The sequence below is a fragment of the Amblyomma mixtum genome, chromosome 4 (assembly GCF_055824585.1).
Source record: "Amblyomma mixtum isolate Tamu chromosome 4, ASM5582458v1, whole genome shotgun sequence".
NCBI classification, from domain to species: domain Eukaryota; kingdom Metazoa; phylum Arthropoda; class Arachnida; order Ixodida; family Ixodidae; genus Amblyomma; species Amblyomma mixtum.
This window is the reverse complement of record NC_143015.1, coordinates 67,085,404-67,098,605: the sequence shown is the minus strand read 5'-3', so window position 1 is coordinate 67,098,605 and position 13,202 is coordinate 67,085,404.

Below are 13,202 nucleotides of genomic sequence, written 5' to 3'. Positions count from 1 at the left end.
GAAGCGTTTTTAAGGAACTCGCCTAAGCGGTAATATTGAGAAATTCTGATTCTACTAGCCGCATTAAAATCCAGCAGTCATGCACGAAACACAGAACGACGAAGACGAAAGCAAAGAGGCCCAGCGTGCCTGTCGAAGCCCGGGTTCCGGTAGGCGAGCCGGCCGTCGTGCAGGGCGAACGGCGCGTGGTACACGGCGTGGGTGCAGTAGCGCAGCGCCATCTGTCGCGGGAAGTAGGAGTGCGGTGGCGGCAGACGGTGGGCGCGCCGGTCGTAGAAGCATAGCACGGCCCGCGACCCGTTGCGCACTAGCCGTGGAGAGAGGAACTCGAGCCCGCTCTCGTTCCACGACTTCTCGCGTTCCTGCGGGAGGGCGCGCGAGTCGCATAGGTGACTTGCGCTGACGCCACGGTGGCCGCCATGTTAGAGTACCAATAGCTGGTCTTGAAAACTTCGTGGAGGAAGGGAAGAATTCTGGAGAGGTGGTTACGTCACATTTTTTTTTTTGAAGCTGGGCATGACAACTACTCCCCCCCCCCTCCTCCCGCTCCCTTTGCCAACGTCTCAGAGCGCTTGCGCATGCGCAGCAGACAATGCAGCAGACGACGCCACTGTGTCCAGCATTACTATTGGCTGCGCCGTCGGCCAAAGACTCCCAGTAGCCCTTGCGAAAGCACATGACTTCCGGCATACTGTTTGGCGTGGAGTTCGGATAGCGAGGGCCTCTCCTAAGCTTTCCTTCCTCCATGGTACCCTCTCACACCACGGAAGCTCTGTCGAAGCTGTGTGTGGTGCTCCAACATGGCGCCTATGAAGTGCCGTGTTGCACTAACGTCATAATGACCGCCCTATTTGCATTTCAAAAGCGCGTCGAAATTGTGAGTTTGTTTGCGTTCCTTACCGTCACTTACAACCTGGCAGCTCGGTAAAATTTATGCGCCGATAACATACAGAGCCCATGATTACACGTACGAGCCATCTATGTAATCTAGAGAGCACAACCCCTTCACTTTTGGCAAACAGTCCAACGCAGGCGCGTGGCCTTACCACGTAGAGAGCGAGTCGTCACACAAAACTGGGAATATTAAACGCAAGTTGACCCACATTTCGGTGGTTTTAGGCGAAAAAATGGACAATATGAGGCTTAAGAAGGGCTAACCAGGTAAAGATTGGTTTAGTTTATGAAGGTTTAACGTCCCAAAGCGACTCAGGCTATGAGGGACGACGTAGTGGAGGGCTCCGGAAATTTCGACCACCTGGGGTTCTTTAACGTGCACTGACATCGCACAGTACACGGACCTCTAGAATTTCGCCTCCATCGAAATTCGACTGCCGCAGCCGGGATCGAACCCGCGTCTTTCGGGCCAGCAGCCGAGTGTCGTAACCACTGAGCCACCGCGGCGGGGGCCTACAGTTTCAAGCATGCGGCCCGCACCAGGACCGCCTAACCGAAGGTTTGCGTCTGAGCATCGTTGAAGAGGGAGGAAGTAAGGGCGTCAACTTTCGAAAGTCCTTGTCCTTAAAAAACTATCTGATCGCTGTGTAAGTGATGCTTCGTTGCAGATCTATGATGCTGAAGTTTCTTATTTTGATTCGTTTGTATAAAATTGCGGTCTTTGTGATGTGTGTGCCTGCTCTACCTTTACGCATGCGCTGTTTTCTGTATAGATGCTGTTGTTGTTTCACCCCATTAAACAGTTGGTAGTTGCGCTCGTGAACTGTTGTATGTGTTTCTTTCTGTGTCCTGTCTAAGTTGTTGCGCATTTCCCTTATATACTATCCTTGTCCTAACTCGGTTGCTTTCTATAGTTCCTCTGGCAGTTTTTTATCTGTTCTGGTCCCGTCTACCGTGCTGTTTCTGCTTGCAAAATCTGTCAACCAGTCGAAGACTTTTCGTTAAGGAAACCCTAAGGACTACTACGCCAGGTTTTTTTATTTAAGTAAAATCCTGTAGCTGGGCCTTTTTGAGTGCTCTATTGCGGCTTGTTCGGAAGGAAAACATACTTTAGTCAACGAGATATTTAAAGCAATGGTTGTAATATATATATATATATATATATATATATATATATATATATTACTGTCGTATTGGTGGTGACGTCGAGTAGCATGCGTTCTCTCCATTTTATTTTACTCACATAGACACATTTCCCTGTCCACATCCTCCAAACACAGGCTTGAAAAAAAATGACAACCTTTGCCTAAATTTTATAAACGTGCGAAAGCAGAATGGCATGAACGTTGGCTTGTCTTGTTACTTTACAGATGGCTTTCTAATGTTGGCTTAGCGTGCTGTTTATCATGTCGTAAATGGTAAGTGGGTGTGTGTGCGCGTGTGTTTCAAGCAGAAGAGGAACTCAGAAGTGACCGTGTAATTCAGACTCAATGAGAACGGGGTCAAAGCAAAAGCGATATGTACCGTCAGCTCCAAATGAAATGCGAACAAGAGAACTGAAATGCCAGCACAAAAACAGCAATATATTAGCACCTAGCGAGAATATATCGACGCGGCTGATTAACACTTCTAAAGCAGTCTTCGTGCCTTCGCTGTGAAGTAAATCTGAGCTTCCTTGCTTAATCATTTTGCTGTTCGTGTTTCAGTTTTCTTGTTCGACTTTCATTTGACGCCGATAGTCAAATACAGATTTGGCGCACCGCACGGCATGACAGCGTGCACATTTTTGTATTCATAAAAAGTTTCGTATGATGCCATTAAGGTGCACCTGTGAGAACGGCTGTTAGAGGCGACATCCGTATTACTTTTTTTCACTTATATCTAGCTTATAAGATCTGTCTTTTCACGAATGGAACTCTCATTTCCTATTTACGCCCTACTGGACGAGGAACCGCTAAACGAGCGTCGCGCCAAACGCTGGAACAATGCGACCAAGCCGCTGTCAAAGTTCCGGTACAAATAGATCGCACACCGCAAACTGATAGCAACATTTCAATCCGGCATTCTCAGGGGAGTGCCCACATTTTGGGGAGGTGTTTGCAGACACCTATCACATGGTGTGGACTTTTCCCTCCTATCCTTCCTTGCCACCCCATGCCCACCCTACCCGAGAGGACTGGGAGGCTGCACTGCTCGGTTGCTCCGACCTCCAGGACCAACAAGCGCTGGTGGCTCGAGCCCGGGAAGCCGCGAAAGCCATGGGAGTCCCGAACTATAGGCCCCACCCCTTGAATTTGTAAGGATCAGACCCTTCAGGTATTAAGGCTATGTACAAAAAGCTGTTTGTAAGGCTATGTACAGAAAGGGTTTGTGGCTATGACCACAAACCCTACGTAGCCTAGTAAAAGTTTGCCACCACACCACCCCCAGCTTCTCTGCGGTAGCTTAAAGTCACCAAATTTTCATTGGAAAGTGGCAGTCCATCAGGCTAGGATGACCTCGGTTTGTCCTCACCGTAGTTTTCAATCGGCATGAAGGAAGCAGTAAGGTATGACACTGAGAGTTATGCAGATGAGTTCGGAATCTTATTTGCATACAGATAACCCCACCAGCAAGCGCGCACCTGCACGAGCTGCGTCCGGCAGAAGGGGTCTTCGCTCCGGTCCATCGGCGGCTCGGTGTCGGCGATGGCCGCAGAGTCCGCGAACAGGTGGGCGTCGTGCAGCGGCTGCGCGTGCTCGTCGTCGGCCAGCCTCGAGCGGACGCCGGCGGTGAGCAGCAGCAGCGGTCCCGCCGATGAAGGCCCCAGCTGGGCCACGGCTGAGGGCGCCAGCAGGAACGACGCAGCCACCACGATGGACGCGCATGCCATGCCAGTGTAGAGCCACAGGGGAGAGCACTGCGCGAATGTACTACGTGGATCATGACGTCAGCGTAGAAGATCAACAGTACCGCGCGAGCGTCGACCAGACTTCTTGTCAGCGCCTTATCACGGCACCGAGTGGCGAAGCCATGTGCTTGCAAGTTTGCCCACACAACGCAACGACTGTCGTCTGCTAGGCTCTTCCCACTATCGCGACCAACCCCGGCCGTGTCCTCATTTCCCCTGGCTGATGACAGCGACGTCACGGGGAAGAAGAAAAAGCAGCGAACGACAGGATGGGCAAATCTTTTATAAAGTTTTAAGTCATGTCGCTAGCTTTTTACTCAGCCGAAAAGTTCACTATGAAGGACGCCATTTCTGACAGCGCAGCTGGGGTTGTGTGTAAATTGCCGTGGGCCCGTCGGATTGTTTTCACTAGCTGTCTAGGAGCAAGAAGAATGCTGCCACGCGTCCCGGTGGAAACGCGGCTCCGTATTGTAGCACTGGCGACAGCGGAAAAATCTCAAAGGGAGATAGCACGGGAATTTGGCGTAACGAAGGCAACAGTTATTAGGATTATTCAAGCCTTCCGTGATGAAGGCCGCATTGGAGACGCATCCAGATGTTTGATCCACAAGACAACACCAGAGCAAGATATAGCCGTTGTTGCTGTAGCTGCTGCGGATTCCTTCATGGATGCGGAACAGGTGAAGAGCATTGTCGGCTTGCACACAAGTGACGAGCTTGTGTGAAAGCGGCTACGTGAAGCAGGCCTCACGAACAGATGTGCGGCCCAAAAACCATTGCTTTCGGCTGCCAGCAAGGCGGAAGGGCTGCGGTTTGCGCACGAGCATCTGCAGTGGACAGTGGACGACAGGAGTCGTCATTCCTGAGAAGACGGCTGAGGTGCCTATTCCATCGGATGGGAACCTCGAGATCCTTGCCCAGCCAAGGATGGCCGCTGAGGTTACCTGACCCTTTTTAAAGCTTTTACCATAAGTGACTTCTAAAATTTTGCTTTATTATTTTACTAGGTTGCACGAATGAACTTTTCGGGCCCTTTACACAACCGTTGATTTGCACTTTTGTATAACATCCTATAAAAAACAATTTTCTATACCCTGAGCTTTGCGCATGATAGCCTTAGCCGCTTATGCGCCATACAAAACACAACAACTGGAGTCAGTAGCATTCACCGACGAGTCGACGTTCTGCACCCAGTGGGACCAAAAGCAAATAGTCTATCGACCAGCTCGTTCAAGGTATGCAGTTCACGTTTTGCGCGCGATTGTAAAGGATGCCTATGGCGGACTTTGCGCTCAGTCAGTTTTGTATTACCTACAAATGCGCAAAAAACGCTGTTTTTGCAACAAATGCAATGAGCAGCTTTTTTCTCCTGTGGTATTACATTCAGATATTAAAACTAGCTGTTTTTTTCTTTTGTAGGTATAACCCTTGCTACACCCAGGCCGTAAAATCCAGCGGTCGCAGGAGTGTCAATCTCTGGGGAGCCGTCACCAAGGAAGGACTCGGGCCCATCTATCGGATTTCCGATCGTTTATGCTCGGACGCATAGATTGAAATTATTGACGACATGCTCCTTCCCCACTTGTTTGATGGTTCTTTCAAGGACGGTTTCTTTTATCTTCAATAAGACCTTTCTCCTATTCATACTTCCCGATCTGTGAAGGCCCACCTAGAGGAAGCCGGCGTCAGGACACTGCCATGGCCGCCGCATGGAGCCGACCTCAACGTAATAGCGAATGTGTGGGGAACCTGTAGGGAACCTATGAAGAGGAACCTATCAAGAATGAGCCTACACCATGCGACTTCCGACGAACTCTGGGAAGCCGTCAAGGGGGAGTGGGAATTGCTTAAAGCTCACACGGATCGCGTACCCGCTCTATACGAGTCACTGCCTGGACGCATGCTGGGGTTGTTCAGTCAGGTGGACATTTCGTGCGTTACTAAAACGCCATCACATGGAAGATGTGGAAAGTGCCACAATAAATAGTGCCCAACTGAGCATCAATATCCATCGAGGCGTCTTCTTTTTCGTAAAACGCAGCATTTTGTAAAGTTTCGCTCGTTTTGTTCATCGTAGTTATGAAGCTCGGCTGCTGGCCCGAAAGACGCGGGTTCCATCCCGGCCGCGACGGTTAAATTCCGTGTGCGATGTCAGTGCACGTTAAAGAACCCCAGGTGGACGAAATTTCCAGAGTCCTTCACTACGGCGACCCTCACAGCTTGAGTCGCTTTGGGACGTTAAACCCCCATAAACCAAAACAAACATTATAGGGATACTCGGTTAATTAGGATGAGTAATAAAAGTCCCCAATTATTATGGACGACGATGCGCAATTAAAAAGTACGTGATGGCAACAAGCGTGTTGACGTCTGCTAAACAGGGCGCCAGAGTAGCCGCCCCAGGCGACCGTACGTACACCGTAGGGACCCTTTAACGCTATCGAGTCGTACTCCTAAGGTTTACTTGAGTGTTTCCCAAGTTTTGGGGCGGTTATTTAGTTTCCTAACGCAGTTATAGATGGCGCTGACAGCCATTTAACGCGGGGGGTGGGGGGGATGCAGTGCGCTTACCCTCTTTCTGAGTGCAGCCATCCTGGGGCCCCACAGCGGTGCGACGTAGGCGTTCACGAAGCGCTGGGCGCGGGAGCGGGAGCGGGGACGCCTGGAGGACCTCGCCTGGTGGACGCCGCTGCCGCCGCCGGTGCTGGCAGTGGCACAGACGCTGACGCCGCTGGCCGATTTGCTGCGGTCTCCGGCACTCGTGAAGGCCCGCTGGTCCTCCTGCCGCTGCTGCTGCTGCCCGTGCACTGTCGGCTGCCCGTCTGGCGGGTCTTCCTCGGACTTGTCCAGTCGGCAAGTGCAGTCCGAGCTGCTGTACTGCGAGGGCCAGGGTGAAGACGTCTCCGGAGACGTGGGCTGCATCATGTCGGCGTCGGCCATTCTGTTCTGCATTCCTGGACTGCCGGGTCGCGAGCGCTCCACGAGACTGGATGAAGGAGTAAGCGAGGACGAAGAAGAAAATAGTTTTTTTACAATAGTTGTTGTTGTTGTTGTATAAGGACGCATACCCACAAAGAGGATTGGCAATTGCGCATTGTTTTATTTTATTTTATTTTATTTTGCATTCAATTCTATTAATTCTCTTTTCTTGGTAAGCCAGTAGCCGCCATACGCCTCATGCTTCATAATTCTTGAACTATCCTACAATTTTTCGTATGTGTCATCGGAGGCATGGAGAAGAGAAAGGGGACAAGAACCCATGTCCTAATTAAATTTATAGGTTACAATAATAAGAAAAGGAGGCACAGAAGAACACAAAGCAATTACGAGGCTAGCCTCAAGAGAGGTAGGGAGAAATCGAACGGTAGAAAAATGTTGAAGATGATGAAGAAGATAAAGGTGAAGGTGCAGGTACAGTGCCATTAAGCCTGAGGACATCATCATCATCATCAAATCTGCATCCCTTTTTTTATTTGTATTATCATTATTATTGGACGTTTTGTGTGCCTGTCTCTAGCTGCCTGGGTCTTGGCCAATCCCTAGCAGTAGGTACGCGCCGTTATCTTGAGTACAACGATAACAGAAATAAACTTCACCCCCTTCTTCTCTTGCAGCGAGAGGCGTTGCGCCTCCGCCTGGGCCTTCCAAAATTTGTGGCTACCGCACCGGTGGCCTAGTCGTTTGAGCATCCTCCCCGCATGCGGGAGGTACGGGGCTCGATCCCCAGTGCCGCCGGGTACCCACCGGTGATACGATGGGTACAAGCTTTCCCCTGGCCTGGTGCTCTTCTTAATCAGGGTGAAATGCTTGGGAAATGGGTCCCTGTCCCCACCTTGAGTGGAAGAAAAATACCTTGCTTCATGGCGCTCTGTGGCCACAGATGCCCTTGCGCCACAAAAATCCATCATCATCATGCAAAATTTGTGGCTAAATCTGTTTTGTACCTGGAGGCGCAGATTCCATCACTGCCTGCAAGATTTCGGCTCTTAACCGTCCAAATGTTTGTAAAAATGTGTGATTCGTCGCTTCATGCCTAAAATTTGATCTTTGCTTGTCAGCCTAGGTCATTTTTCAAAGAAAGCTGGTCTCCTTCCATACTCCACAGATTTGTTTTGTCCAATTTCTCCAAGACCCCTTAAACGTCCGTATTTCGGACATCCTTCCGGTGTGCGCCAATTCTATAGCTATTCAAATCGTCTTTGAAGACATATTTCCAAACCATGCAAAATTTTTGCCTTTCCGTTTGCTCCACAGTTTTATTACAGTATTACTTGATGCACTTTCACTCCCATGTGCTCATTCGGGCAGACGCCGCACAGTGTGAAGAAAAGGCCGGTGTTGGTATTTTCTCTCTCTCCCTCGATTGGTCATTCTCACTCCGCCTTCCTGTCTTCGTTCCCATTTATTTGGCCGAATATTTAGCAGCAGTGCTTGGTTTGCTCAGGTTGAACAGCTCTTTGCCTTCGGTCATAATTATGACGGATTCATTATCCCTGTGTTCACAGGCACTCCGCTTACTCAAATGCTTGATACCACCCCACGTGTGTTCATTACGGTTGGTTTGGGTGCCTGGGCACAGAGGAATTCATTTAAATGAGGCTGCTGATACCCTGGCGAAGGCACCTCTTCAAGGCCCAGTCATACTCTCCTTCCGTCCTGCGCATATATTACAGCGGCTACCAGTCCACCGCGCCGATGATGTGGTCAACAGCTGCCATCAGTCTTCTACAGGCTTGCACAGATGTAGTAGTTCAAGGGTGGTGAAAGCGTGTACAAATGGTGATGCAATTCGTTTTCGCTAAAAATGAAGTCTCAATGCCATCTTCTGGTGTAGAATCACTTCCCAGGAGAATTAACTTATTGAGTGCCTGGCCACGCGTTGCGTCCGTTCCCATATAAACGAAATTGTTTTTTTCATCGGTTCCGCTTTTTCACAAACATCTGAAGGTCGCCGAACATTTGTACGTTCGAAGACCGAACAGAATATGGCACGTTTGTTTCGATATTCAATAGCTATCAAAGCTCTCACAACACTATTCGGATAGGGTAAGGGTGCGGGCTAGTTGGTGATCCATAACATATAAATACACACGCAGCGCTTGTGTGTCCTCGTTCTCCGTCGTTTGTCCTGCTGTTTTGCGCTGGTATTTATATGTTACTATTCGGATATCCTGGTGGCCTGCCCCATTTTTCTTTGAAAAAAAAAAGTGTAGCCTCTCTATTCTTTGAGCAGATGTAAACGTGAAATCCTTTGCAGTGCCGTCGTGACACATTCCCGAGAATCAACCTTGCTTTAAGTTCTCATCTTCGTCCCTGCCGAACAGAGCCATGCCATCCGTAACGCCGCCCGGACTGGGAAGCCAAACGTACGGACCGCCCTCAATCGTTTTACGGTGGGTCCCGAGCCGCGCCGATGGATGGCGCCACGTCATTGCTAACTGTAGCTAACTGCGACGGGATCCGCAGTTGCGCGGATTACGTGAACACAGAGATAAGGCGCTTCGCTGAGCTCACATGTCGGTCACAACGATAGCGCGTACGCGGGTCGATCTAGAGTTCAGCATAGTTTGCTTTAGGTTCAGCTCATGTTCTACCTGTGGGAGTAATGTTTTGCCATTTCATCTAAGATGTCAAGAGGGAGAAATGGGCTTGGGCAGAACATGCAATGCGAAGGCAATTTAAACGCTGGTCCTTTAAGACAACGTAGTGTATTCCGAGAGAAGGCAAGCGTAGCAGGGGGCGGCAGAAAGTTACGTGGGGGGATGAGATTAAGAAGTTTGCGGGGATAGAGTGGGCGCAGCTAGCACAGGACAGGGTTAATGGGTGAGGCAAAAGAGAGCCCTTTGCCCTGTAATGGGCGTAGTCAGGCTGATGATGATGATGATGATGACTACAACTTCGTTGTTTATAGCGCCGTACCGCTGTGTCGTCGCTAGCACTTCGCTAGCATGTCAGAAGTAGCGAATACTCGTACAGACGTCCACATACCTGTGTGGAGCGCTCGGAGGACGCACCGGGAAGTATAGTGACGTCATGTACGAGTGTTATAGGGCTCGAAACAAGATCGCATCGCGCATGCGCATAGCCATGGGTCGCGTTTAACTTTAAAAGCTGTATCGGGCCTGCCAAGTAGCGCTCAAGAGCTCTAGACTAAAGTGTGTGGATGACTGTAGTATTATTTCGTTCGCATTCCATTCCATTCTGTTACTACTCTATTCGTATTGAAATCTACATTTAGCGGCCCTGTTCATATTCTATTCGGTTGCGAAAAACTGCTATTGGCATGAAACACATTTCTCTATTCGATACAACTCAAGAGCGAAGCGGAAAATGCCCCTGAAAGGAGCCCCTCAAGTCACTGGCGTCGACCGATTCTCCCCCTTTGCGTCTTGACCGATCCCTTTTGGCGTGCTAGTGGGAAATCCGAGGGGGTGGTAGAAGAATGAAGAATAACCACAGCTTAACCGCGGCGTCATTAAAATTGGTCAACGCCGATGGCTGGAGGGCCTCATTTGAGGGGCACATGCCGCTCCGTTCTTGAGTTGTATCCGACTGTTCAATTACCCGCGGTACTTTAGTGGAGCGGGCGAGGTTCCTTTCAACCTCAGTCTGCTTTCTGTAGCAAGAACACAAGACACATTCGCTGTAAGAGTACTGCTCTTGAACAGTACTTGACTACACTACACAAGGTATTGGTACGGTTGTCTGATTCGGGTCTGTATGAGTGGGAATCGAGTCAGTACCTCTGCAGATTATGATTATAGATATTGCATTTATTTCCGTATATTTAAATAAAAAACGACACGACCGAAATTAAAGGCATCGTTGGTCCCTCATTGCAATGTGCTAGGCAATAGTCTTACTGAAATAAGAACTTGTGCCTTACCACATTCAAAAATACCTTTACTCAGCATAAACATTTCGCAAGACTCTGCAAGAGAACACAAATCATGCTCAGTGCTTATCGCAGCTGAATGCAGAAAGGCGAAATATGGTGTTTTTGCTCATGTAAGGAGGTCGTATGTAGTTACAGCCAGATACAGGGCATAAAATGAAGCGCGTGAAAACATGTGGATGTAATCCAACTACTTCTCACTAAGAAAAAAAAAGAAATAGAACTCCCGGCGTAGAGCACCTGAAGTCGATCCCATTCTAACTAACTAACTAACTAGACTAATCTGAGCAAACTAAATGGCCTAGCAGCCTAAGTATCCCTTAATGTAAGTCTTGCTATTTACGGAGCTTCCACCATCTTTTCCCAAATCATTTAGCGCTTTCTGGTGTCATACCTGGCTCAGCATTATTAAACGGTAAGATGTTGACATGCAAACAGTGCCATAACAGGTAATCTCTCTTTTGTTAGAAAAAATTCTAAACATTTCAGCCTGCACTTTCAAACCGCTTTATTATGAAGCCGTGTTCGAGAGGGCGCTGAATTAGAATCACGTAAATATCCAATCCCAAGTACTGACATGACACAAAGCGCAAATAATGTCGCGCGTGCTTTAGTGCGACTCCTGTAGACTGGGTGTGAACGTTTTTTAGTTATCGTCGTCCCGCCAAGCCTCCTCCCACGCCCACTTCATTCCGACTTTGCCGCACTACTGCTTGCTTGGAATCTTTCATTCCCAGGACGTAATCGGAGTGGAACCACCTACCTGCAGCCTTGCTTACTACTAACAACATTGAAGAATTTAAAAAACGGTTGCGGGATCATTTTGTAGTAGATTAGACAAAATGGTCATTTTATTTATCTTCACGTTGCTATCCTGTATACAGCGATTTCGCCAATTTTACACATGCATTTTCGTTATTTTTGCCGCTTACTGTTGCTAACTGTGTTGTCATTGTTTCGTATTATAGCTTGTGTTATGAGTATTTTATGAGTATTTCATTCTCGTTTCTCTTGTTCACGGACATCTTCTGGAGTCTACGAACTGCCTTCTGTACCACCGGAGGTCAAGGACACCCCTCTGGACAGATTTCCGGCAAGGTGGGCGACATCTCAAGTACGAAAACATAACCGACAACCCCAGGCGCAAGCTAGGCTTAGCTCGGCGCTGCTGAGCGAGGCCGCGCTGCGCGCCTGTGGCATGGATTCGGCGTCATTGGTGGCGGCCACGCGGCCGCCTGCTGCCTCCACGTCAGTGCATGACTCGGCGGCTACAGACTTGCCCGCTGGAGCGTCTTCCGATTCTGCGACTTGCGACATGGACTGCACCACCGCCCCCGTGTCTCTCGCATTGCCACAAGGAACTGTTCCCGTGGCTGCAGTTTCGTCTCCCCTTCCAAGGTCAACTGTACCGGTTGAGCCCGTGACACCTCGTCAGCTACCGCAAGGAACTGCGCCTGTAGAACCAGTTGCGTGTTCCTTACCAAGGCCACCCGTACAGATTGAACCGACTGAGCCCCTGCCACCTCAACTGACACCACCGGTGAGTAGCGCCTCAGGTGCGCTTCTACCGACCCCAAAACTGTTCCACGTCACCATCAAGCCTGCATTGCGGTTTGACATTACTGCCATCCCTCCCCGTTATGTTCAGGCCACTATTGATCACGTTCTCGGCTCGTCTAACTATTATAGATTTGTTGTGCATCGTTCTTCCAACACTATCACAGTGAACTTACCAACCTTAGCGGCCGCTGAGTAAAATGTGCAGTGTGACGCAGGTCCCCCTGGACTCAAGCAAACATGTCCCCGTACAAGTCTATTATGCATCCGGGCCTGACACCCTCCGATGCATCGTCTACCACCTCGACAGCACTAGCCCTCCCCAGGAAGTGAGAACAAATATCCGTTGTTCTACACACACAGTACTCCATGCCCGGCCTATGGGGCGCCGGGGCACGTACCTCCTCACCCTTCAAGGCCCGTCCAATCTACCAGACTACATGACCTATTACGGCGCCATTGTCAAGCCGCAGCCCTTCCGTCCACGCCGTATCTTTTGCTACCACTGTCATAAAGAAGGGCATATGCAGACTACCTGCCCCAATCCTGCAGCAGTGGCCGATATGGACCAGACAGCAGGCCTTTGTGCCCTGTGCAAATTACCAGGCCACGACATTCGTTCTCCTAATTGTCCAAAGAAGAAGGCAAAGAAGTCGAACAAGCCGTCCGAGAGCACTGGCATCAGCACAAGCAATCGCTTCGCTGCCCTAGCGTGTGCTGAAGACGACTTCCCTGCACTTCCTACACCTGACTCCCCGACTATCAACGTGCCTGCTCAGCCACTTTCCTACGCACAAGCTGTTCACCGTCGAGGAAGGAAGCCCACATCAACACGTAAAGCCATGGACACCACAGATGAAGACACCGCTCTCGACAATGCCATCGCAGAGGCTCGTCGCCACTTAGAGGATCTCACCAAGCGTCGAGAACAGCGGCGCTCACAGCCATCTCGAAGAAACATAGCGA